This window comes from Sminthopsis crassicaudata, chromosome 2 (assembly GCF_048593235.1).
Source record: "Sminthopsis crassicaudata isolate SCR6 chromosome 2, ASM4859323v1, whole genome shotgun sequence".
Classification (NCBI taxonomy): domain Eukaryota; kingdom Metazoa; phylum Chordata; class Mammalia; order Dasyuromorphia; family Dasyuridae; genus Sminthopsis; species Sminthopsis crassicaudata.
In genome coordinates, this window is record NC_133618.1 from 626,238,629 (window position 1) to 626,264,143 (window position 25,515).

The window sequence follows — 25,515 nt, forward strand, 5'->3', positions numbered from 1 at the left end:
GCATGGCTAAAACCACACCCACCATGTCTCCAGCAACAGAAATCTGCTGTCAAATGCAGGCCTAAGGAGAATGGAAAAGTCAGCCATAGAACAATCATCACTCAAGCGATACAAATGAGTCTCCTTTTCAAGAACTGATGCCCCTAGTGCAGGCAGCTGACAATTAGCCTTTGAAAGCAAGAGATCTGAGAAGAGTAATCCCATTCTAGCTGTGAGAGGTTATTATAGCAGGAGAAGCTATACAGAAGCACAGTTGGAAAACTGGTGAAGGGCAGTGCATGAGGACTTTGTGTCTTTTCTTTGACTAATTCCACTAAAGAAGGGGTTATTATAGATTTGGGGGGGGGTTCATGAACTTGGATGGGAAAAATGATATCTTTACTTTTTCCTCTGACATTTAGCATTTCCTAAAATTATGAAGATAGGCAACAAATCATATTCTAAGACTGGGACTGTCTGCCTCAAGGCTTTCTCCCAACTCTAAGATGGGGTCTGAGATCTCATTCTAAGGAGGGGTGTATAGCTTTACTAGATTGCCAAAGGAGTTCATGACACAAAAGGTTAAGGCCTGAGCTGGGCCTCCAACATATATATATATATATATGTATATATATATATATGTATGTGTGTGTATGTATGTATATGTATGTATATATGTACCAGAAAAACTGAGATCTATAAAGGAGCTCTGCTTTTCTAGAATTAAAAAAAAAAAAAAAACAAAAAACGTCCAAACAATTTTCCTTTGAGTCCAATTCCAAGATATGGTCCAGGAAGAAATATTCTTCCAATCAGAGAAATTAGGGATCTGGCTACAAGATAATGTAGGGAAGCTTTTCATGATAAACAGTTTTAAATATGTGTTCTGTTAGAGTGTCTCCTTAAATATTACCAACACAAATGAAATAGGTTATTATTGAGCCAGAAGAAATGACAAATAGTAATTAAGAGAATACGGGAAGACTTACATGAACCAATATAGAGCAAAGCAGGGAGACCCAGGAGAATAATAAACATGATTACAATAATATAAATGAAAACAACAATGAAAGATAGCTGAACTCAGACTTACAATTAGTTATTGGCCTCAGAGAACAGATGAATATATACAAAAATATATAATGTACGAGTTAAGAAAACAAGAAATAGAGAATTAAAATAAGCAAATATCAGAAAAATAAATTCACTAAACCATAAATGAGCTCATTTAAAAAAAAAAAAGAAAGAAAAAGAAAAAAAAAGAATGACAGCCCAAGATGGTGGAAAAAAGACAGCAACTCAGAATTCTCCTCAATCCTATCTAAACAATTTTAAATAATCCCTGGAGCCATAAAACATTTCCTGGAGCAGCAGAATGCATAAAAAGATTTTGTGAATTAATTTTCTAGCCAAAAATAAACAAAAAACTTTAGAAGGTCCGCAGGAAAGATCTGTTATATTTGGGTAAGAGTGGAGCACAGTCCAGTGTGGGCCACACCAACAAAGCCCCAAATCTTCCAAATCATGAGCAGGCCTTGGTGGTCAAGCAGCAACTGTTTGCTGAGCTCTGAGCCTACAGACAGTCCATAGGACTCAAACAAATGGTCAGAAGGAGATGACAGGGTTTTTTGCTAGCGCTGGGGCAGGTCTCTGTTGATTTGCCCTACTTGGATCAGGTTGCAGACCTTGGTGGCCATCTCAGGGCAAGAGGAGCCTGGCACAGCAGAGCTTGTAGTCACAGTGTAGCAGAGACCCTCATCACAGTTCCAAGGAAGAAAAACTGTTTGTGGTTACTCACAGACCAAAGCGCAGACCAAGAGAATAGAAAACACACTTCTCCTTGGATCATACCATTCTGGAAGAACTGCAAAACACCTAAAGTTGGGATAGGGGCCTCCTCCACTTGGGAAGCAAAATATTATTTTAACAAAGAGTTAAAAGTTAAGAAATAAGCTGGGGAGATGATCAAACAACAGGGGGGAAAATCCTAAACATAGAAAGTTACTATAGTGACTGTATTTCCATTCTCCTTAGGCCTGCATTTGACAGCAGCTTTCTGTTGCTGGAGACATGGTGGGTGTGGTTTTAGCCAGGCTCACATAGATTTGTTTACTCCATCTCTCATATAAGAAGATCAAAACACATGCTCAGTAGAAGATAAAGTTAAAATTTCTATATCTAAAACCTCCAAGAAATATATGAATTGGGCCCAGGCCATGGAAGAGCTCAAAAAAGATTTTGAAAATCAAGTAAGAGAAATAGAGGAAAAATTGGAAAGAGAAATGAGAGTGATGCAAGAAAATCATGCAAAATGAGTGAACAGTGTAGTAAAGGAGATAGACATATACACACAAAAAAATTGAAGAAAATAGCACCTTAAAAAACAGACTAAGCCAAATAATAAAAGAGATACATAAAACCAATGAGGAGAATAATTTAAAAAGTCAAACTGGCCAAATGGAAAAGGAGAATCAAAAGCTCACTAAAGAAAATAATTACTTAAAAAGTAGACTAGATTGGGGCAGCTGGGTGGTGCAATGGATAGAGTACTAGTCCTGAAATCAGAAGGACCTGAGTTCAAATCCGACCTTTTAACACTTACCACATTCTAGCTGTGTATTCCTGGGCAAGTCATTTAACCCCAATTTCCTCAGAAAAAAAATTAGAATAGACAAAATGGAAAGTAATGATTATATGAGAACCAAGAGACAATATTGCAAAATGATCAGCTGTGAATGGCATAACTATTCTCAGCAATACAATGATCCAAGACAATTTTGAAGGACTTATGATGAAAAATGTTATCCATACGCAGAGAAAGAACTGATGCTATCAGAATACAGACTGAAGCATAAACAAACACACAAATAAAATAATCCCAGGATCAGGTCAAATATTCAAAGCATAATTGATTCCAGTATTACATAAACTCTTTACAAATGTAGGGGAAAAGAGGATCCTACCAAACTCCTATGATACAAATGTGGTCTTGATACCCAAATCTGAGAGTCAAAACAGAAAAAAAAAATCCCACAAAACTATAGAACAATATTCCTAATGACTATTGATACAAAAATAATAAAATATTCACAAAGAGGCTACAGAGGTAGTGTCAAACTCATATAAAAATGAGAGTCAGTAAACCATACATAAGGATTCTTGTAGATGGCATAATGACTTAGAAAATTACATATAAACATTTTCTACATTCTATAGTATTTTTTACTTATTTCATTAGTGTTGCTGCCAATTATATATTTGATACCTCTGGGCTACAGTAATATATAAAAAGGATGATACACTATGACCAGGCTGGATTTATACCAGGAATGTAGGATTAGTATGACATTAGTAAAACTGTCAATAGAATAGATCACAATAATAACAAGAACAACAGTTATATAATTGTATCACGAGATGCTGAAAAGTTTTTGACAAGATATATTACTCATTTCTGTTAAAAACAGTGGAATAAATAGACCTTTCCTTGATACGTGAAGTACCTAAAACCAAATTTGTTAAAAATATAAAATCAGGAGACAATATTATATATGATAAGTATAAAATAGAAGCCTTTTCCAATAAGATCAATGGGAAAGCAAGGATATACATGATCAATGCTACTATTTAATATAGTGCTAGAAATAGCACCTATTTAAGGAACAAAGACAGGCAAAGTACATAAAATTTTTGCTTTTTGTAGATAGCATGATGCTTACTTAGAGAACCCCAAAGTACTAATTAAAATTAATTGAAATAATAACAAATTAGTGGAACATAAAATAAATCTACATAAATCATCAGAATTTCTGTATATCAGCAACAAACTCTGGAGTAGAAAGAAAAATTCTATTTAAAATAATTATAGAATGTATAAAATGCTTAGAAAACTGCCTAGTAAGATACAATAATATGAAAAAATTGCAAAATATTCTATAGAAGTGAAGACAGAAATAAATAATTGGAGAAATATTGTTTGTGGGAAAGCTAAGTCAATAGAATCAAAATGACAATACTACCTAAATTAATTTACTTATTTCAATATCATAACAATCAAACTACCAAATAAATTTTCCATAGAGCTAGAAATAGTATTAATGACATTCATCTGGAGGGATGATGGAGGGAAATAAAGAATTCAAAAATCTTGGTGGAAAATAAAAAATCATGGAAAGAATTTAGGTATAGTAGTATCAGTCTTTCAGCTATATTATAAAATTATCAACATAAAATGGTTTTTGTATTGGCCAAAAAACACAGAGATCAATTCATGAATTGAACTAGACATATAACACAGAGACATATACAAATCTAGTAATCTAGTGTTAAGTAAATCCAGAGACACCAGTTACTGGGGGATAGATTCATTGTTTGTCAAATCTGCTGGGAAAACTCGAATTCGTACTAGCAAAATTAGGTTATCAAAAATCTCATATAATTTACTATAATAAATTTCAAATGGATACATGACTTAAACATTAAAGTTGACATTATAAACACATCAGAGGCAGAAGGAAGAAATTACTACAGGATCTATGGACAGAGGATGAGTCTTTGACCAAATAGGGAAAGAAGATTGCAGAAGATAAAGAAGAAAACTCTGATTATATAAAAATTAAAAGATTTCTGCAGAAATAAAATCAATGCAGCTAAAATTAGAAGGAAAGGAGGAAAATGAAAAAAAAATCTTTGTGGTAAATTTCTCCTATGTCTCATTTTCAAGATATATAAAGAACCAATTCAAATTTATAATAAGAGTCATCCCCCAAAAAATAAATGGTCAAAGGATATGCAGAATCAATTTTCAAAAGACATCTAAGTTATCCCTAGCCATATGAAAAAAAATGTTCCAAATCACTAATAATTAGAGAAAGGCAAATTAAAGTAACTGAGATACTTTCACATACTCATTAGACCAGCAAAGTTAACAAAAAGGGAATATGACAATTATTGGACGGATTTTGGGAAGTCAGACACAAAAATGCATTATTGATAGAGCTGTGAACTATTATAGCTATTCTAGAAAAACAATTTGAACTGTGTCCTCCAAAGCAAGAGGAAAAGGTCACTTATGTATAAAAATATTTATATTGACTCTATCTGTAGTGGAAAAGAACTGGAATCTAAAGGGTTGCCCTTTCATTAAGGCATGTCTGAGCTAATTTGGACATGTGAATGCAATGCAATACTACTGTGCTGTAAGAAATGACAAAAGGCATAATTTCAGAGAAACCTGGAAGATGTTTATAAACTAAAGCAGAATGAAACAAGAAAAATTTATATAATAACGTTGTAAAGACAACTTTGAAAAACTTAAAAAATTCTGATCAATGCAATGACCAATCAGGATTCCAGAAGACTGATAATGAAACATATTACCCAAATCCTGATAAGAGAAGTCATAGATACAAGATAAAGAATGAGACACATTTTTGGAGATAGTATTAATCTTAATTAGCAATAATAATGAGAATAATAACTAACACATATAAAACTTACAATGCTCTGGGTATTGTACTAAGCACTTAGCAAATATCTCATTTGGTTATTTTATTTGAAATGGCCAATGTAGGTAATTTATTTTACTTTGACTATGCAAATTGTTACATGGGATTTGTTTTGTTTTGTTTTGTTTTGTTTTTAATGGGGAAAGATGGAGTTTGAAAAGAAATGGTAATTGGTCAAGGAAAATAAAAATAACCCATAAGCATGAAACCTTAAATACCTAAACCAAACTAGCTTTTATAGATATATTCAAGAAGGAAAACCTAACTAGGGTTGGATAATTGAGACATTTTGTCAGGCTTTTGATTAGAGGGCACACACAAACAAATTCATATATAGACTACTTCAGCCATCTCCCTTTAAGTTAAGTAATTCTATTTTACTTCTCATATTATTTTCAGATCAAGAATTATTTTATATTAGAATATACTTTATCCTTTAAAAAGAGGCTTGTCCCTTTTTCCAGATGCCTAATTTGATAGTTATATCTCTGTCCCACAGCATGATATAAAAACTTAAAGTGGAAGGGGAAAGGACAAGATGAGAGGGGAAAAAGGGAGTATAGAGGGAAAGAAGAGAGAGTGGGAGAGAGAAAAGGAGAGCAGAGGAAGGCAGGAAGATTGGAAATCTTAAAATTCAACCAAGATTTACCTACACATTTGGCATTCTCTTTGCTTTCAGAAAGAATCCACAGGAACAAACATTCTAAACCTGTTATTAGTTCACAGTTTTTTCCAAATATGAAAACTTTTTTATAGCATAATTCTCATTTTCCATTATGATAATAGTTTTAATATTAGTACTCCTGAAGTAAGGAAATATTTGGTAATATCACTACCACCTCCACAAAACCCCATTCTAAACTTAAGTCCAATGGCATTTGGAAGGGATGTTTTATTTATCAAAATGCATCTATACCTATTTTTTTAATATTCAGATTAAATAGTAGTTTGGGACCTAAAGACCCCAAGAACAACTTCCTGTCTTCATAGCCTCTAACGTTGATGAAATCAACTAACAAGCATTTGTTAAAGGTGTTCTGCTGGAAACTGTTCTAACACTGCAATACAAAGTCAAAAAATGAAATAACTCTTGCCTTCAAGAAGTTTGCATTTTATCTGGGAAACCAATGTACACATATATGAGTATGTAAAAAATACAAAGTAATTGAAGTGGGGTTGGGTAGGGAGGTATTGAGAATTGGTGGAAAAGGAATAAGGAAAGGCCTTATGGAGGAGATGCTACTAAGAGTCAATAGACCTTTGAAGGAAAGCAGAGGTGAGGGGGAAGACAATAGGGTAGGGTAGTTGTGGCAAAAGCATAAAACACAAAAATTGTTATGCCAATTTATATTACATAGATGAGGAAAAAGTGGAACAATGTCAAATAAAGCTAAATAAAGCTAGAAAGGTAGATTAGAGCCAGTTAACATTAAATGTTAAATAAACAGGTTTGCATTTGAACCTAGAGGTATCAAGGAGACATTGGAGTTTACTGAGCAGGGCAGTGATAAGGTGGGAGAGTGACCAGTGTTTTAAGCAGTTTGTCAGCTGTGTGGGATGTGAAATCAAAGCAGAGAATTGAATCAATGAGGCCAATTAGGAAGCTCCAGATATAGTCCAAAGGTGAGGTGGTAAACAAAAGTGTGGCACTTGTGAGTGGATCTCAATTATCCATTACACATTTAAAATATATATTGATCTGAGAGATTTTTGTTGGCTTTTGCTTTTATTCAAATGATGGATTGAACCATAAATCAAACAAAGGTCTGATAGTTTTTAATAATCAATCGTTCTATCCAAATCATTTATTTAACTTTGATATTTATTCTACAACTAAACCAAGTGACATAAATGTAAAATGCCCCTGAGTCAAGTTAAAACAGATTGTTTATTATAAAGACAAAATAAGATAATTAACCAACATGTACAAGATGACGTGGAAGAATCAGAGGCAATATGACACAGTGGAAAAGAGCAGTACATTTGGAGGCAAATTGCTAACCCTATCATTATCTGGGTGACTTCTGAAAAGAATCTTCATTTTTCTGGACTTCACTTGCCTCATATGTAAACTTTATTTTTTCAACACTGAAAAACCTCTCTCCCCAAGAGTCATCTGGCCTCTGCTTGAGGCTCTTCAGTAATAGGAAACTTGCTACCTCCTGACGCTGCTCATTCCATATGAAGGAGAAACTGAATGGGTCCATGGAGTCATTCCATGGATTATGCTCAACTTCCAGATTCCAATTAACCATGTGGATCCTTCACCACACCTGTGACTCAGGGTTATGTGGCACTGAGATTACAAAGGGCCATCTTCCTGGCTGCTGAGCCGGGAGCTCATGATTCACCCGACCTTTTAAAAGAGGAAATGGTTTCAGGCTAGAGCCTCCTGACTATCCTCTTTAAGTAGTTTGATATGGCAATATAAATTATTGGTGATTACTCTGTGTGCCCAAGGAAGATCAGATGACCAGGAAGCCATTCCTCTTTGTAAACAATAATAACAGCTAACATTTATGAGATGGTTACTAAGTGACAAGTACCTTTCTAAACTTTACACCAGTGGTCCTCACACTTTTTAAATAGGGGCCAGTTCCCTGTCCCTCAGACTGTGGGAGGGCCGGACTATAGTAAAAACAAAAGCTCACACTCGGTCTCCGCCCCTCAGCCTATTTGCCATTACCCGGCGGGCCCACAAATGTCCTCAGCGGCTGAAGTTTGAGAACCCCTGCTTTATACAGATGAGCCCATTTGATCTTTTCAACAATTTTAGGCTGTCCATTAGGCAGATATATACACGCTTTTGGGGACCTATCTAGCATGATGATTAATATTAGTTTATAGTTTTACCTTCTAATACCCAGGGAAACTTGGGGAAATATTAGAAGCCTTCCAGCTGGAACAAATGGCCTTTTGCTAACTTAAAGAAAAATCATTTTCCTCCTTGCCTTGTCCCAGTTTTCTTCTTCCTCTAAAAAGCACCATGAAACTTGTCTTTACTACATTCTCTTAGTCCAGTCATGTGGCCTAGTCTTGAAACACTGAAAAGAGACTAGCTACTTACTAAACTACTTCCTTCTCCCTCAAGCCCTCAAGCTGCTATTTTCTGAGCTGACTTCATCGGGCCTAGCGCCGGCCAGGGAGGCGCACAGCGCAGGTGCTCTTTGAACGGAATGCTCTGTGTACCTAGAATTCAGACCCATTCTTGGGCTCTTCCAGGCCCTTACTTGCATCTCCCGATTCCCCAAGCAGCCTGGATCCTGTGGATTGTGAAACAGAAAAGAGGGATTAAGACTTAAGCCGAATCACAGGGTGCGGGACAAAATTTTGGTTTCAGTCTTTGCAAGCTCCTTCAAGGTAAGAGCCCAGGCTCGCCGCCCAGCTGCCGGCCATCGGGCTCCGCGGAAGGAATCCTTGCTGCCGGCCGGCCGGACCACGGCGTGATTGACGGTTAGTCTGCCCTTAAGAAGGCCGGGAGAACTCTCTTCGAGGTGGTGGTGGTCAGGGTCCGAGGATCGCCCCAGCCCCACACCCCAGGGACTAGGGAAGGCTGAGGGCCGGGACGGGCACGTGGGGATCGGTCACCAGCCCAGGACGCCCGGGGGAGAAGACTCGTGGCCGCGCCCCGCCCGAAAGGCAGGGGCCGCAAAGAACAAACAAACCCACGAACTGCCCGCAGCGTTCCGGGGCGGCGGGAGCCAAGGTCAAGGTCAAACAGCCCCGCCGGCCCGCAGTGCTGGGAGGTCTCGGACGAGGAGTGGGGGAAGGGCGGATAGGGACGATCCTCGAGATCCGCTCGGCTCCGAAAGTGTGGAAGGGCAGAGCGAGGTCCGCAGAGAAGCAACCCCGAAGAGGTCCGCTCGCTGGCCGGCGTGGGGGCGGAGTAGCCGGGGAGGAGGCGGGGCCTGGGCTCTAACAGGCAGCAATGGGGCGGGGCCCGGAGGGCTGTCAAGATGGACGGGTTTTGGAGAACTGTCCGAGAAGGGGCCGGGAGGGCCTAGGCTGGAAGGGGGCGGAGCCTAAAGTCTGTCAGGTAGGATAGAGGTGGGATCGGGGCGGGGCGGGGAGATTGTCGGTCTGGAGGGAAGCTGGACGCCGAAGGCTCTTCCGACTCAGCCCAGCGAGTTAGGTAGAGGAGGTGGGCCCGGCAAGCGGAAGGCGGGGTCAGCCTCGTGTCTGGCTGCCCATGCGCAGCCTGGACTCGGAGAGGGAGGAGCTATTGGCGGCTGCGCGTGCGTGCCCGTGGGGCTCCTGGGGTGGGGCGGGGCCGGGGCTCTGGCCGGGGAGGGAGGGAGGGAGGGGTGGGAAGGAGTCGAGGAAGGGGCGGCGGCGGCCGAGGAGGCTGAGGAGGGAGGCTCTGGGAGCGGTGGCGGTGGCAGTGACGGCGACGGCTACGGCGGCGACCCCGGGTCCAGGCAGCCGCGGCGCGCCCAGCCGGGCCCGAGGGCATGTGACTGCCGGGCGTCGCGGGGTCGCTCCATCCTTCCCACCATCCCTCCTTCACCCGCTGGGCTCCTCCCCCGCTGACCGGGCACTCGCTGTGCCGGGCCCGGGGGCGGTGGCGGCCGGGGCTGGACGGACAACCGCGACCCCCCCCCCCCGCCGGGTGAGTGACGGAGGGACCGGGGCGGGCGGGGTGCCCCGCCGGGGGGCCGAGGGTTCCCTTTGGCGGCCCGGGGTGCAGACGCTGCGTCCGGACGGCCGGGTGGGTGTGTGCGTGCCGAGGGTGCGGCTCGGCCTCGCTGGCCCCCTCCTCCGGCTGTCCCCCGACGACGGCTCGAGGCGGGGTCGAGCCCCTATCCTAGCACCCCTGGGTGAGCTCGGCAGGATGTCGGGGGGCCGGGCTTTCGGGATGGGCTGCGCTGCGGCTCGGAGCATCTCTTCCATTTTGGTTGGGGTGCCTGGATGCTATTTATAAAGCCGAAGCATCCGGCAATTCTTCAGTAAAGGGCCGGGGGCAGGCCTCCAGGGCACCTTAAAACCCCCAAGGAAACGGAGCAGGAAATTTACTTATTTGGGTCCCAGCGCCCGGGATGTCGGCGTTTGAATGGGGTGCGGCGCACCTTTATCTCCTTACCGCGTCGGGGACACTTTTCTTGGCCGGGGCGGAGGGAAAGATGGGTCGGTCCTTTGTAGTGGTTCTGGGGGACTGCACTTGATCTTGAATTTCATACTTGCAAATTCGTTTTTGTAGACTAACCGGCCAGTTAGGCTTGCTTTTTCAAGATCAGGCCCTAGCGCTTCTGAAATCTGAATTTTTGAGCACCCCTTTGCTTTGATCGGAGGTTTCTATCATCAGGGAGACGCAGCTCTATGGCTCATCCCCCAGGTTAGGGCAATGGCACGTTTATAAATTCATATGTGCGCATCCGTATAGATCATAGAGTGATTGAGAGTTGGGAGGGACATGGACATCAAGTCCAATCGTGTAGTTTTACACGAGGGGAACTGAGATTTGCACAAGGTCACAGAGCCAGCAACACCATTGCAAAACCAATTCCAATATCCATCAATTACTGGATACTATAGTCTGTCAAAACAACAAAACTCTCCTAGCTCCCTTTCCTCTTTTCTGTCTTCAGCATGCCCCATTATCAAATACCTCTGCTCCTTCCTTTAAACTTAGAGAAAGATTGCCAAATGGCAAATAGAAGTTGTAAAAATGGAAATCTTTAGTAATGCATAATAGAAGGAAATATGCTGACTAACGGTAAATCGTGATAATTTATATGACTTGATGGAAACTGACCCTTGCCAGTTTCCTCTGTGCATTAAAATGTTACACAAGCAATTTTTCTTTTGGCAAGAGTATCCAGTAGCCAGATTTCTAAAACCACAGTTTTGTGGTAGATGCTGTTATCTTCTTGGCTGCATTATTTCTCTGATGCTGTGCAATGTACAATGAACTTTGTAATTAAGCTGTGTAAAGGCAAGCAATGTTTTGTCTGGCTGTACCATTTTAATGAAATAAGATTCCTGATTAACACAGCACTCACTTCCAGTTGATAATATTTACATTCCATGGCTATGATTACTACAGCATAAAACTTATAAGAATAATGCCCCTAAAGTTAGTTTCTTTTCTTATATGTTATTGTTGAAAGACAGCTTGTGATTAGAATGTCTCCTCACTGGAGTCAAGAAGACGGGATACAAACTGTTGGTGTGACTAGGCAAATTAGTTTAATCCCCATGGTGCTCTTTAAAGATTGATATCTTTTGTTTTTATTGCATTTTCATTTCCAAATATATCTGTCCCCAAAGAACTCTCCCTTGTAACAAAGAATAAAAAAAAAAAAAAGAAGAAAAAAAAAGGCAGCACAGCAAAACTAAGAAACACATCCATGAAGTCCCAAGCAATGCTAGTAATACTCTTTAAGTTACAGATGATTTACTGATCTGCATTGGTGGAGGGAATGTTCACACTGGGAGTTCTACACAGCTATAAAATTGCAGGCCTTCCTGACTCTGCATTTCCCAGTTATCACTATTGCCTTCCAATTTTTAATCCCCAAACTACTTGACCATCTGTCATTCCTTTATTCCTTTCTTCATAGTTGTTACCTTTTTTCTTCCATGTTTTCTTCACTATTTTTTCCTTCTTCAATCGCAGGCTTCATATTTGGAAATAGTTTTTTGTTTTGTTTTGTTTTGTTTTATTTTGTTTTTTAAATCCTAGAATTTTCAAACTTTAGTTAATGTAGGTATTAAAATAATGTGCTTTATGATTTACTTAAAGGTCTATAATTTTATCCATGTGTGTTCATTTCGTTCACTGGTAGAGCATTCAAGAACCACAAGATATTTCCCAGTTAGGATGCAGTATCAAAATAGGACTTCAATGAAGCTGTGCCACACTAGGATTCCTTATTTTCCATGGAGATATATAGTACTATCCTCTACCAAGTACCATCCTGAACATAGTCAGGACATATAGCCAAATTCATGACTTTATGTTAAGAACATACTTGTAGTGAACTGCACTAGATGCTGAGTTTGGAAGTGATTGGGTGAATGCCAGATTTAAAAGGCTCTTCTGATATATATATATATATATATATGTATGTATGTATGTATGTATGTGTATATATATATATGTATGTATGTGTATATATATGTATATATATGTACATATATATATATATACTTATATATTCTGATATATAAACTGTTACATGGTAAGTACCTTAGAGAACACTTTTTGCTACTTTTCTAGTGATGAACCTATTATTAAATAGTCTCATGTAGAACTACATTTTTCAGTCTGCCTGAAAATGCCTTTAAAGTTTGCTAAGGTACTAGCCTGTCATCTAGTGGTAATTAATTAGAATTGCAGGCTATTTTTGAATAGTGCTTTCCAATTCTTACTATAGCTCTGAAAATGATTTAAAGTCCTTTTGTTTTGGTATAAGGATATATAGAGAAAAAGAAAGCAGTTGTCCATAATTTCCCATACAAATTTATAAAATACTCAGGACAACCACTTTAAGAAAGTAAGGGAAATTATTGTTATTTTAGAATACTTTTTTTTTTATCCCTATGGCTAGCATGATTAATTTTAGGTTGATGGTGTAGTGAAGTTGTGTTTTTCAGATGCCAAGTATATAATTTATAGCAAATTCATTTTGTGGAAATTAGTTTAAATTATTAATAGAAGTTTACAGACCTTTTTTCCTCTGCTTTTATGGCATATTGTTTTGTATGCTTTAATACTTTGATACATGGGCTGTCTCACATGCTTAGAATGCTTTCATTCCTCTGCTTCCTGGATTTTGGCTTCCTTCAAGTCTTAGCTAAAATCTCATTTTCCCCATTAGATTGAGCTCCTTGAGAGTGATAACTGTTTTTGCCACTTAGCCAAATGTCTCATATAAAGTAGCTATTTAATAAATAATAGTCAAATGAATGAATTTGATGATTTGGAAGTAACATTAGTGCTGGTACTTACTTCACCTAGGCAGATATAATTCCTCATGATACAATTTAATTGATTGTATTTGGATGCTGAGACTGAAAAATTAATTTCTTTCTAGCCAACATGATGAGAAGTCATCCTCACATGACAAGGCAAATATGACATCATCAAGGTCCTATCCAAACACTACTAGTTTCCCAAGACCTGCTAGAATTTATATTCTGCTGGCATAACCTTGAAGATACAAGGATCTGTTTAGAATTTTGGTCACATCTGCAATTTATTGATAAACCTTTGAATGAAAATGAACCCCCCAATTATAACATTGTTTCAATGGGAAAATATTTTATGTCAAACTGCTGAATGAGGCAGTTTCCTATGTAGACCAATATGTGATCAAAAAGTGGGGTTGCTGTCTAATTTTTAAAGAGATTAACTACTACATCAAACTTGTTTTTTTAATTTATTAAAGCTTTTTATTTTTCAAAACATATGCAGAGAATTCTTTAACATTAGCCCTTGCAAAACTTTGTGTTCCAATTTTCCCTCCCTTCCCCCATGCTCTCCCCTTGATGGCAAGTAGCCCCGTATATGTTAAACTCTACATCACACCTTTTTAAAAAATAATTTTTAAATGCATTACAGTAGAGTGATTTATTATTTGATGTCTTCAAATAATGGGTTGTCCTGGGTTCACATTCTAGCTTTTATATTTTTAGTTTAAAAAAAATTGGAGATAATTTTGTAATGTACTTTATATTTCATTGGCTTAAATTATTGTATTATGCTGTATAGGTGCTGATGTAGATAAGTTGTGGGACTTAGGAGTAAATGGCTTACCCTTTCATCACACTAGTAATGTACAATAATGTACTTTAATAATGTGGGCTCATCTACAATTCTAAACTTTATTGGTAGGATAGATTGAGTGTTGGCTATCTATATCTTGAGTGTTTATTGGATGCAAGTGGTCATTTACATCTTCCTAGAATGCAAATGTGTTTTACCTTTTGTTCTTTTTTTTTCTTTTTTTTGTTCTTTTCTTCCTTGTCTGAATAACTGAAACTCACTGATTTCCCAAATTTCTTTTAATTAAATTGTATAATCTATCCTAAATATGAATTTTTTATAAAATATGGAATATTTTTTCTTAGTGTTGTGAACCTAAAGATTCACTATCATATTTTCAGTTGAGAAACAGGATGGGAGACAAGTAATAAGTAGGTTTTTTGCTCCTAGATTGTATTCCACCTGTTGACAGCAGTAAAAATCCTTACAATATTTGAGATAGTTGTGGGCTTATTTCAGACTGTGACACTCTAGATAAAGATAACATTCTGTTCAGCTGTGGACTGGCAGGAATAGGAAGGAAAGAGAGAAGCCATGGGTTAGAACTAATATGTGGTTGTAATGAAAAGGGCAGTAGGTCTTAGGAAAAGCTAACCCTGACACTTCTAAATACATATAAACATATAGGCACATCCTAAGTAATGTAAGCCTATTTCATGAAAATGTTGCGAATCCCCTCTCCCCCATTTGAGTTACTTATTCAGCTTTTACTCAAGCTCAGGTTAGATTCCCAGAGGTAAGTCTTGTGTATGTCTAATCCTATTGCCTTAGTAAGGTTCCTGTGCCTCTCCCAATCCCCTCCACCCCCCAATGATGCAGTCTTAATTAGCTTCTTTGGAGTAGGAAAGGACCTTAGAAAGTCATTTTGTAAATGAAAAAAAGAAAACCAAAGCCCAGTGAGATGAACTGCCTTGCCCGTGATCATAGGAGTAGTTACAGGACTGGGATTATGACTAGGCTTCTGTAACTCTAATTTCAGATCTGAACTGATATTTATTATGTCATAATTTTAAAAGTCTGTCTTCGATAGCTACTTTGTCCAGAATGAATTTATTATAAAGTTGGTATTAGGACCCAAAGTTCATTTTCTAATAATGTACTTTACATTCTATACAGTATTTTGTCATTAAATAATATCAAATTAAATGTAAGAAACTAGGCCCTTAAAAACCAGAAAGGAAGCTCCAAACAATCATACTCATTTAGTCACAGGAAATGAATTTTACCACAGAGCACACAGAATGTAGAGATTTACAAGATATTCTACCAGAGATCACAGCCTGAAAATAATTTATCTTCCTGTCTTGCTGTTTTTGAAAATTTATTTTGGTGAATTCTAATGTCCTGCTCCCCTTGAAGAGAGTTGAGATTATTTATGTTGAGAGAAAGTCTATCTGATGGCTTAGGTGTTTTAATACAAAATAATTGAGATTATTTGGTATAAAGGGAGAAGTTTGATATGATTTAGACTGTTCCAGAATGATGAGACTTTACTTTGAGTTATTATACAACAGGAGTTCTTCACATTGAATCCACAGGTTTCCTTGGGTCTGTGGATAGATTTCAAGGGTTCTTTGAAGTTGAACAGGAACTAAATTTCATCTTTATTTTCACTGACCTCTAATTGAAATTTAAGCATTTCCTTCAATTATTTAAAATTTTTAAAAATGATGTTTTGAATAGGGTCTATAAGCTTCAACTTGCTAGAGGGGCCCATAATCTAAAAAAAGTTAAGAACTCCCCTTCCCATTCTCCACTTTAGGGAAAAGAGGATAGGATGATTTTAAAAGGTTTAAAACATCCTGGCATATAAATTATTCCTTGGCAACAATTTATCACTGGGGAAGACGACCATGTGGGTCATTGGGATGTCATTTAGTAAACTACAAGATGTTATTTATTATCAAAGGAATAAAGTTTCAGTACTTCTACCAGTGCAGATTACCATTCATCCACAACCTTTCGTCTTGTGGGATTTTTTTCTGTATTGTTGTATATTTTCCACAGAAAAGTGATCCATTGTCAGAGGCCTTTTTCTTAAATGGTTCTCAAACTTTTTAGTCTCATGATCTTTTAATACTCTTTAAAATTATTGAGGATCCCCTCAAAAGTGCCATTAATTTGAATTGTATCTATATCCACCATATTAAAAATTAAAACATTTTAGTATTATTATGAAAATATTTTTTTCTTTGTGGGTGCCCTGAAAGGGTCTTGGGTCTTCCGGAAATTCCTGGATTGTATTTTGAGAACTGTGGCTATAGGTCTTTAGAGGCAGCATGTTGAGTAAGAAAGACCTAGGGTTTTAAGTTCACTTCAGTTACTTCATTTCTCTGGCCATCAGTTTCCTCATTATAAAATGAGACACTTGTATTCAGTGGATTCTAAGGTTAGTTCCTTCCAATTGTAATTTTATGATCTTATAAAATTACAGGTATACCAGCACTTAATTTGTTAATATCCCTGACTGTCTTTTCACCCATGGGGGAAAAATAATAGAAAAATAAATTCTTCCTGGTTATAGTGGTTGATCTATCAGTTAGTAAATATTTATTAAGTACCTACTATGTGCCTGGCAGACAACGTGCTAAGGACTGGGGATATCAAAAAAAAGGACAAAAAAGACAGTTCCTACTCTTAGAAAGTTCAGTCTAATGGGGGAAGTCAACATATACTCAGCATAAATTGAAATTTAACAGAGAGAAGACACTTGAATTAAAATCAGGAAAGGTATGTTTGTTTTAATTCAGGACTGATTTAGTGGTAAGTTTGGTTAACCTTTAGAAAGCTTTATTTAAAAAAAAAAGTCTTACTGAATATACTATGAATAGTGTATTTTTTATTTTTAAAAGAAACAAGTAATTTTTTTTCTAATGGTTGTTCTCCCCCTCCCCACCCCAGAAAAAATGAATTCTAGGAAGTCTAACTTGTGTTCTAAAAGATTGCATTCCAAAACTTTGCAGATTGTTTTGTATTCAGAATATGTTTTCCCATGGAAACAATATTAGTGATAATGATTAGATGTATGGTCTTGCTCAAAAGAACCCATTTAGTTAAAATAACATAAATTGATGATTAAAAACCTGTTAACAAGTAATTTTCATTATTGTCAAGTAAAATAAAATTAAATAACAATTATACATTTTTCTAGCAATTTGTTCTTTGAAAGGGAAAGAAAGGATCTTAAATGGAGGAAGTGGTGGCTAGTCTGATACTTCAGATATTTGGCATGATAGAAAACACTTTAAATCTGTCTTTCCCAAATTGTTTTTGTGACCACAGGCATATCAGCTACCTATTTAGGTCTTAGTTTCTTCATTCTATAAAATAGGGTCAGATATGACTTAAGCATAGTTCAGGCTTGGTTTTAGAGTCACGAAGCACTTGCAGACCATCTATTATTTAAAAGTAGCATAGGAAAAAGATATTCTGCAAGGATCCATCCAACATTACTACATTTAGATAGATAGCTCCCCTTGCCTCTGTGTTGATTCTCCTGACAGTGTCTCATATGTTAAGTAAGTCTAAGGGGTTCCATGTCCTTTTGGGTTTTTAAGGTTTAGATGACAAGGGAGCCAGAGTTAACAGCTTAAACTCTAGTCTTCTGTACTGATCACAGCTTTGAATGATTTCCTTTTTTAAGGAGAAAATCATTGAATCTACATGGAATAGATCCTTGTAGGTAGTGCTGTACCACTGAGAAGCTACATAATTTAGGGGTCAGAGTGCTGTGGAAAGGTAGTTAAAGAAAATGTTAAGAAATACTATTTTTCTAGGCAGTTAGGTGATGCAGAAGATGGAGCACTGGGTTTTAGAACTGGAAGAGTTCACTTAAAAGCTGTTTGACCTTGGGCAAGTCACTTACCTTAAGATTATCTCAGTTTCTTCAACTGTAAAATGAAAATAATAATAGCAGCTATCTTTGTAGGCTTGTTTTGAGGACCACATGAAATAAGAATTTGTATTTAGCACAGGATCTGTCACATAGTTGTTGTTATATGGATGCTATTTATTTGAAGTCTTTTCCAGACTTAACCTGAATGAAAAAATTTTATCAGTATTTGACCAAACATTTGGCAAATAGTAAAGGCAGAGCATAATATTAAAATATTAAGTTCTTTTTCTCCTTCCCAAAGGCCTTTCTGTGGAGAAACTGGATTAAAGTTTGAGGAGTTCTAAGCCCCAAGAAGTTGGTACCCAAATTTAGATGGGGATAACACCTTAATCTAATTAAGATTATCTGATTAAGATTACTATAAGACCTATCTCAGTCTTATTGAATGGTCTAGGGAAAAAAGATTCTTCAAGATGTTTGCATTTTTAGTGATTATTTTGATATTGATATATTTTGCTTTTGTGTCAATTTAATTTCTGAATAAACTATCTCTCCTACACTACCCAGTGAGCTATTCCTTCCTTGTGTCAGAATAAAAAGAAGAAATAAGAAAAGTTGAGTAAAACTAATCAATACATCAGCTGAGTCTTATAGTATTTGAAATGTGCGGTAGCCTAGCCCCTCATCACTGCAAAGAAGGGAATGAAGTGCCTTTTTAAAAAACTCTTAACCAAGTACAAATTTTGTTGGTTTATAATGACCAAATCAATTACAATGAATTAAAATAAGATTCAGTTTAAATTTTTTTTTTTGTCCTTTTCCCTTTTATTGGGGTAGCTAGCATGTATATTGTTTTTCTGGTTCTGCCCACTTCACTCTCAATTTCTCATGATTTTTCAAAGACAAATAACAGTGACCATACTCCTAATTGGCAGCTCTAGCAATATCCTGAAATTTAAATTCTCAGGATATAGTGACTTCAGTTCATTAAGAGTAGTTTGATTTTTTTAAAAAATCAATTCTTTAATTATATTGGGCTTAATTTCTTGATCTTTATTCCCATCTTTCCTGTCTTTACAAACGGGGAATTTTAAAAAATTTCTTCCTGTTAATGAAAGCAGAAGCAAGATTAGATAGAGTTCAGTAGTTGTCTTCTTTTTGTTGTCTGAAATGAATTTCTAACATAATTTAACTTGACTGATCTTCAGGCCGTGGTTGCAGCGCCTGCCATCCTGTCCATTTTGTTGCTCTGAATAAGAAAAAGCCATTACCATTGTTTTGCTTTTGATACATATTAATGTGCAGTATATTATTTGAGGAACAGTGCACTTTAGTGGAAAGAACACTTGGCAGCTTAATGATCATGGTTGTATTTTAACTTTCTCACTAACTGGCAATTCACAACCAATTCACAATTTCTATGAGGCTTCTTATTCTTTATTGCAGGCAACACAATCTCAGTAACTGATTGTCTTTTGCACTTTTCCATAACAGTTTGTTTAGCAGTCTCTTACATTGCCATTGCCTCCCTCTCTTATGGATAAGGATCTTACCTACTATTTTATTGAGAAAATAGAGGCACTTTTCCAATGCTTATAAATCTCATCCTCTCTTTTCCTCTAATCTCTAAGGATTGTTTGGATCAAATGAGATAATGTTTTTAAGATAATATTTCTTTAGTATCTGGCATCTAGTAGCATTTGATAAATGCTTATTTCACTTATGATGTGTCAGCCTCCTCAAGATCATCCAGTCTTAAAAAAAAAGACATCCAGTTTTAAAAAAGGAAAGACAAGGAAAAGAATACAGGTCATATCAGACTATTGGATAGAGTTACTAAACTGGTAGATCAAGGAAATATATCTAGATTTTAGTAAAGCATTTGATAAAGTCCCTCATTGTTGTTCTTGTGGACTGGATGGAAAGACTGGACAATAATAGAATTATGTAGATCCATACTAAATTGTACTTATTCTAGTTGCAGTTCTGTCCTTTGGAGCCTTTATTTCATTAAAAAAAAATTTTTTTTTGCTTCATTTCTTCGAGGGATTCATTGTAGACCCTGTGAAAAATCTATTTTTTTCATTGAGTCTTTATTTGCAATTGTTAAGGAGTCACTTGTTCCTTTTTTGGGAAGATTTTTAGGACCACAATAGTTTTGATACAAGTTGTTTTTTTCTTTATTTCTCTCTTTAGATTTAATTTCCACATTGTAGCTTTGTGCCAGAACCAGACAATATGCCCTCTTATACTTTTGGGTTGGAAAGTCATCCCTGCTTGTCCTCTATCACTTGGTACTTGTGTTGATCTCCTTTCCTAGAGTTAGATTCAGAGCGCTTTATCTACAAAATCTTTTTTGTCATGGGCTTTGAGCTGACATATTGCACAGGGCTGGAGTGGAAGAAGTCATTTCTGTAGTTTCTAGAGCAGGCATATGAAAGCTGAGTGGTCTGCCTCCTATTTTTACTGCTGTCCTGGCCAGAGATTTTAGATTTTTTTTTTTTGCTTTTTTTATTGAGGCAATTTGGGTTAAGTGACTTGTCCAGGGTCACACAGCTAGGAAATGTTAAGTGTCTGAGAGCAGATTTGAACTCAGGTCCTCCTGAGTTCAGGGCTGGTGGTCTAGATTTTTTTCCCCATGCTATTACCATTTTGTTCATTTCATATATCTTGAGAATTGTTCCACCTATGATCTCAGAATTATTATATCCTACCTTCTCTATAGTTGGCCTAGTTTATTTTTTTATTATTTTTTTTTGTTGGGGGGGGGGGGTAGGGGTTAAGTGTCATTTCCACTTTATCTGGCAGCCTACTCAGGGCTGAGATGTTAGATTCCAAATATGGTGGCTTCCTTGCCTTGAGGAAAAGAATTTGTGATAAAAATTTCTACAAATCTTTTTCAAGTGAAATAATTTTCTTGTTGGTTTTATTTTTGTATTTGTTTTTTCATGAATGCTTCAAATGTCTCTCTTTCTTGTGGTGTATCAAATGGTGGATCATATAATTTTAGGTTGCTGCCTGAGAGTGCCTTTGATTTTGGTATCTATTATTTCACTTTATGAATTTTTGTAAATGAAGAAAAATCCTTATTCAAAATGCTTTTCCTTCATATTTAAAGATCTGGCTACTTAAAAAATTTTTTTTTGTTACTGAAATTGTTAAATGTTACTACTTGTACCATTTGTATATTTCCCAACTCAGTGCTTTTTTGTCTATATTCAGAAGTTACAATCAGTTTTCTTATTTAATGTCTTGCCTTTTATTCTACTCAGGTTTTTTGATTTGTTATATTCTTCTGGGAGAGTTACAATCCTTAAGTTATCTCTAGACATGTTGTTTTCAAGCTCACACTTTAGTTTATATAGTATTCCTGTGTGTGTTATGTGTGTTTGATATTGTTGCCTTTTGATTCTTTTCTGCCTTGTTTTTCTTATTTCAATATTTTTTTATTCCAAATCTGTTATTCTTTCTCTTAGAACTTTAGTTTCTGCCAGGAATGTCACGTATTTTATTTAGAATTAGATGAACTTTTGAATTTCTTTTGCTATTGTCATTTCTTTACTTAGTATTTTGGGTACTGAGGAGCAGAAACAAAATATAGCTGTTCTTTTATAAACACATATGAAAATAGATAATTTTGAAAATTCGAGTGTATTTATTGTATTTTTCATTTGTAGCCCATGGGTCTTCTGTGCTACCTGCCTTTAGGGAATAGTATTGGGAATTTTGATGGTAATTTGACCTGTTTCCTCCATCTCTTTTGCAAACTGGGAAATAAAAAAGTTTTTTCAAATTCAAAACTTTATTCAATTTATTCAATTTTAGGTTCAGTTGCTAATTATTTAAAGAGAAGTAGACCAAGGACAGTATTGAAACAGTGATCCTTTTTAGTTGAAGTAAAGAAACATTCAGAATTCATATGTTGTCCTTTTTCTGTTTCCTTAGGGGGTGATGGGTGATAGATGCCTTTTCCCAGTGACATCATAGAAGAAAATATTCTTGTCTTACTTGTATATACAGTGACTGTTCCTCCTTCCCAGAAAGAAAAGGGTGTGGGAGCTATCCATAGGCCTACCCCCATTCCAAGGAATCACCAACTACATATCTGTTGGTTGGCTTCCTCCATTTTGTTACAAGTATTATCAAAATAATCTGGTTTTGCTGAATCTCAGAACAAGTTTTCTGCAATTCTTTATCTTCAGCTACTTTTCATTGTATTGTAATACTTTCAAATCAGTTTGTGCTTCAAACTTCTGGTGTTGTCTTTGCCCTAATCTCTGTTCAGTAAGGAAATTTTGTTTGCCAACTTGGTAGTTTTAATGACTGTTGTATATCCATTATACTTCTCTAAGAAATAGTGATAGAGCCTATGTTTTTGCTTTTATGCATGTTGATGCATGTGTTTTGATCCAGCAGTGTCTCCTCTGAGTCTGTATTCCAAAGAGATCATATAAAAAAGGGAAAGGAACGGACATTTACAAAAAAATATTTGTAGCTGCCCTTTTTGTAGTGGTAAGGAGCTGGAAACTGAATGGATGCCCATCAGTTGGAGAATGTTTCGTATAGAACATACTATTCCATAACATGCATATACCATAACTTATTCAGCCAATCAGCAGGATGATTTCAGAGAGGCCTGGAGAGACTTACATAAACTGATGCTAATTGAAGTGAGTAGAACTAAAAGAACATCAAGCACAGCAACAATAAGATTATGTGATTAACTGTGATGGACTTGGCTCTTTTCAACAATGAGGCAAACAGGGTTAACTCCAGGGTCACAGACTTGTTGTCTGAGGCTACTTTTGAACTTTGGAAGATAAGGTTTCCTGATGCTAGGCCCTGAACTCTATCTACTATTTCACCTAATATTTATGTGTTAGACTTTTATGTGTTAGCTTAAGTGCTTTACAAATATAATCTAAAGTGCTGTATTATATGTATATATATATATATATACACATATGTACATATGTGTATATATATATAAAATATAATATAATATAATATAATATAATATAATATAATATAATATAATATAATATAATATAATATAATATAATATAATATAATATAATATAATATAACATAACATAACATAACATAATATAATATAATATAATATAATATAATATAATATAATATAATATAATATAATATAATATAATATAATATAAAGTGCTAAGTGCTTTACAAACATAATCTCATTTGATCCTTATAACAACCTGGGGATATAGATGCTATTATAATCCCCAATCCATTTTATTCTTGAAGAAGCTGAAAAAGACAAAGTACCCAAGGTCACTTAGCTAGTGTGGTAAATTGAATTTGAACTCAGATCTTTTTAACTCAAAACCTAATTTTATCAACTCTGCTATCACTCTATCAATTCTATCTACAGCACTAGCTGCCCCTGCCCCACCTGCCAATTTTTTTTTGATTCAGTGCTTGCTACAGCTAATACCTTTTGAATTTCTTCTTGAAGCATCACCAGCCGGGGATTATTCTCAATGTGAGGTCTTCCAGCTGTTCCTATTTCAGAATGACATTGTGATCCTTGATGCTTTGACCATAATGTCATCCTCAGTGGTGGATATATTTCATCAGAGTGATAAATATATATGGCAGGCATTTATCTCCCCTGCTTTATTATTATTAACAGCATTTGATATTAATAATTAAAGGTTCATAGGACAAAGAAAGTTAACTCTTACATCTTTCAGAATATCTTGAGTATGGCATATTCACGGGAGATATGTTGTTGGAGAAGCTCCTAGAAGATGGTGTTTTGTTTTAATGAATCAAATACTTTTTTCATACCAACAGCAATATACTCTATATACCTTTAGTTCAGTTTTGGGAATTGAAAGATGTGGAATATTGTTTTGAAGAGCCTTCTTGTTCTCTTAAATGTCCATTAATTATTCCCTTGATATGATTATGGTTTTATTTTCATAAAATTTTAAGTAAGTTAGCATAGAGTTTGATAATTATTCTGGTCTTTGCTTTGCTTTTTTTAATTATTATTTTGAATGGTAATAAGGCCCAAGATTTTTGCATGCTTCCTTTCTCTTTTCTGGAAGCAAAGCTAATACTTATCTTACTTCTCATGATATTATTAACCTTCAAAAGGCCAAACATGTGACAATGGGGGAATTAATATTTTGGATTATAGATTTAGAGCTGGAAAGAATCACAGAATAAATATAAAATAACTCATTTTACATATTGAACTAGTTATTACAAAAGAAATGAAAAGAATTGAGAGGGCAAATAATTTCAGTATTAGACTTTGATTATGCAAAAGTCTATCAAACTATCCTTGAGGCAAATTAGGGAGATGAAGATAGATGATAGTGTACTTAAGGGAATTCAGATCTGATTGAATCTACTTCAGAGTCAAAGAAGAATAATCAGTGACTAAATATAACTTACAATACAACATAGATGGTATGTTTTTCCTATTTGAAGATGATACAGCTAGGGCATGGGTCTAACATATTGGATGAAAGGATTAAAAAAGAACTTGTATAGTCTAGAATCTTAGGCTAAATAAAAACAAATGACATTTAAAAGGGATATATGTAAAGTCTCACATTTGGGTTCCCAAAGTCAACCTCATAAATCCAGAATGGGAGCCTGACTAGATAATTTTTCATGCTGTAAGAGAATTGGTTGTTTTTTTTTTCTTCTTTTTTTTTAGTAGATTGCCAACTCAATATGAATCAGTGTTGTGAGATGGTAGCTCCTGGAATACATTAAAATAAGCATAATATCCAGAATGAGGGAATGGTAGTCCATGTTTGAATTTTGCCTGAATTACCCCATATATATAAACTTATGTTTAGTTTTGGGTGCTATACCCGAAGATATTGGAAAGATATTGACAAACTGGAACATAATAGCCAGGATGGTAAGGGATTGGATGAGGATCAAGTGAAAGGACAAAGGGTACTCAGCCTAGAGGAGAAAAGATGTTTTGGAATGGAAGGGGAGGGGTGTGGAGAAGCAAGGCAGTTGTCTTCCAGAGTTTGATGAATTTACATGTAGGATTGAAATTATATTTGTTCTGACTGGTCCAATAGAAATAAAAGGTAGAAATTTCAGAGAGAGATATTTTTATTCTGTATAAGGAAAAGCACTATCTAAAAGTTAACTCTGCAGAAGGAAATGGCAAACATCTCTAGTATTTGCCCCCCAAAATCACAAATGGGTTCTTGAAAAGTTTAACATGACTTAAAAAATGACAGAACAAAGTTTCTTTTAAGAGTCAGAGAGCTCTGTAGTTGAGGCTGGCTGTAAGCTGAAGGAGGCTGGAGAGATGATTCCTGTTTATGTGTTGGTTAAGCTAAGTTATCTCAGTGATATGATACTTTCCAAATCTAAAAGTTTATGATTCTCAAAAACATTGTCTAGTTTCCCAAGTG

At 36.4% G+C, this 25,515-nt stretch overlaps 1 protein-coding gene and 1 long non-coding RNA gene across 7 annotated transcripts in view; one reads left to right on the forward strand and one right to left on the reverse strand.

The window, feature by feature from the left end:
• Positions 1 to 7,355: 7,355 nt before the first annotated feature.
• LOC141558737 (uncharacterized) lies at positions 7,356 to 9,692 on the reverse strand. The gene is made up of 2 exons (XR_012487134.1): positions 8,676 to 9,692; positions 7,356 to 7,842 (listed from the first exon to the last, which is right to left on the reverse strand). It is a non-coding gene; the product is annotated as an uncharacterized LOC141558737 (long non-coding RNA).
• The window catches only part of CCSER2 (coiled-coil serine rich protein 2), a 114,846-nt gene continuing 98,131 nt past the window's right edge, over positions 8,801 to 25,515 (forward strand). For 4 of the 6 annotated variants that reach the window (XM_074296379.1, XM_074296380.1, XM_074296375.1 and 1 more), the window contains exon 1: positions 9,786 to 10,095. The gene's annotated coding sequence lies outside the window, so the exon portion shown is untranslated. Of the gene's footprint in view, positions 8,940 to 9,785; positions 10,096 to 25,515 lie in introns of those variants that run through there. The other 2 variants (XM_074296376.1, XM_074296377.1) reach the window with 2 other exon arrangements.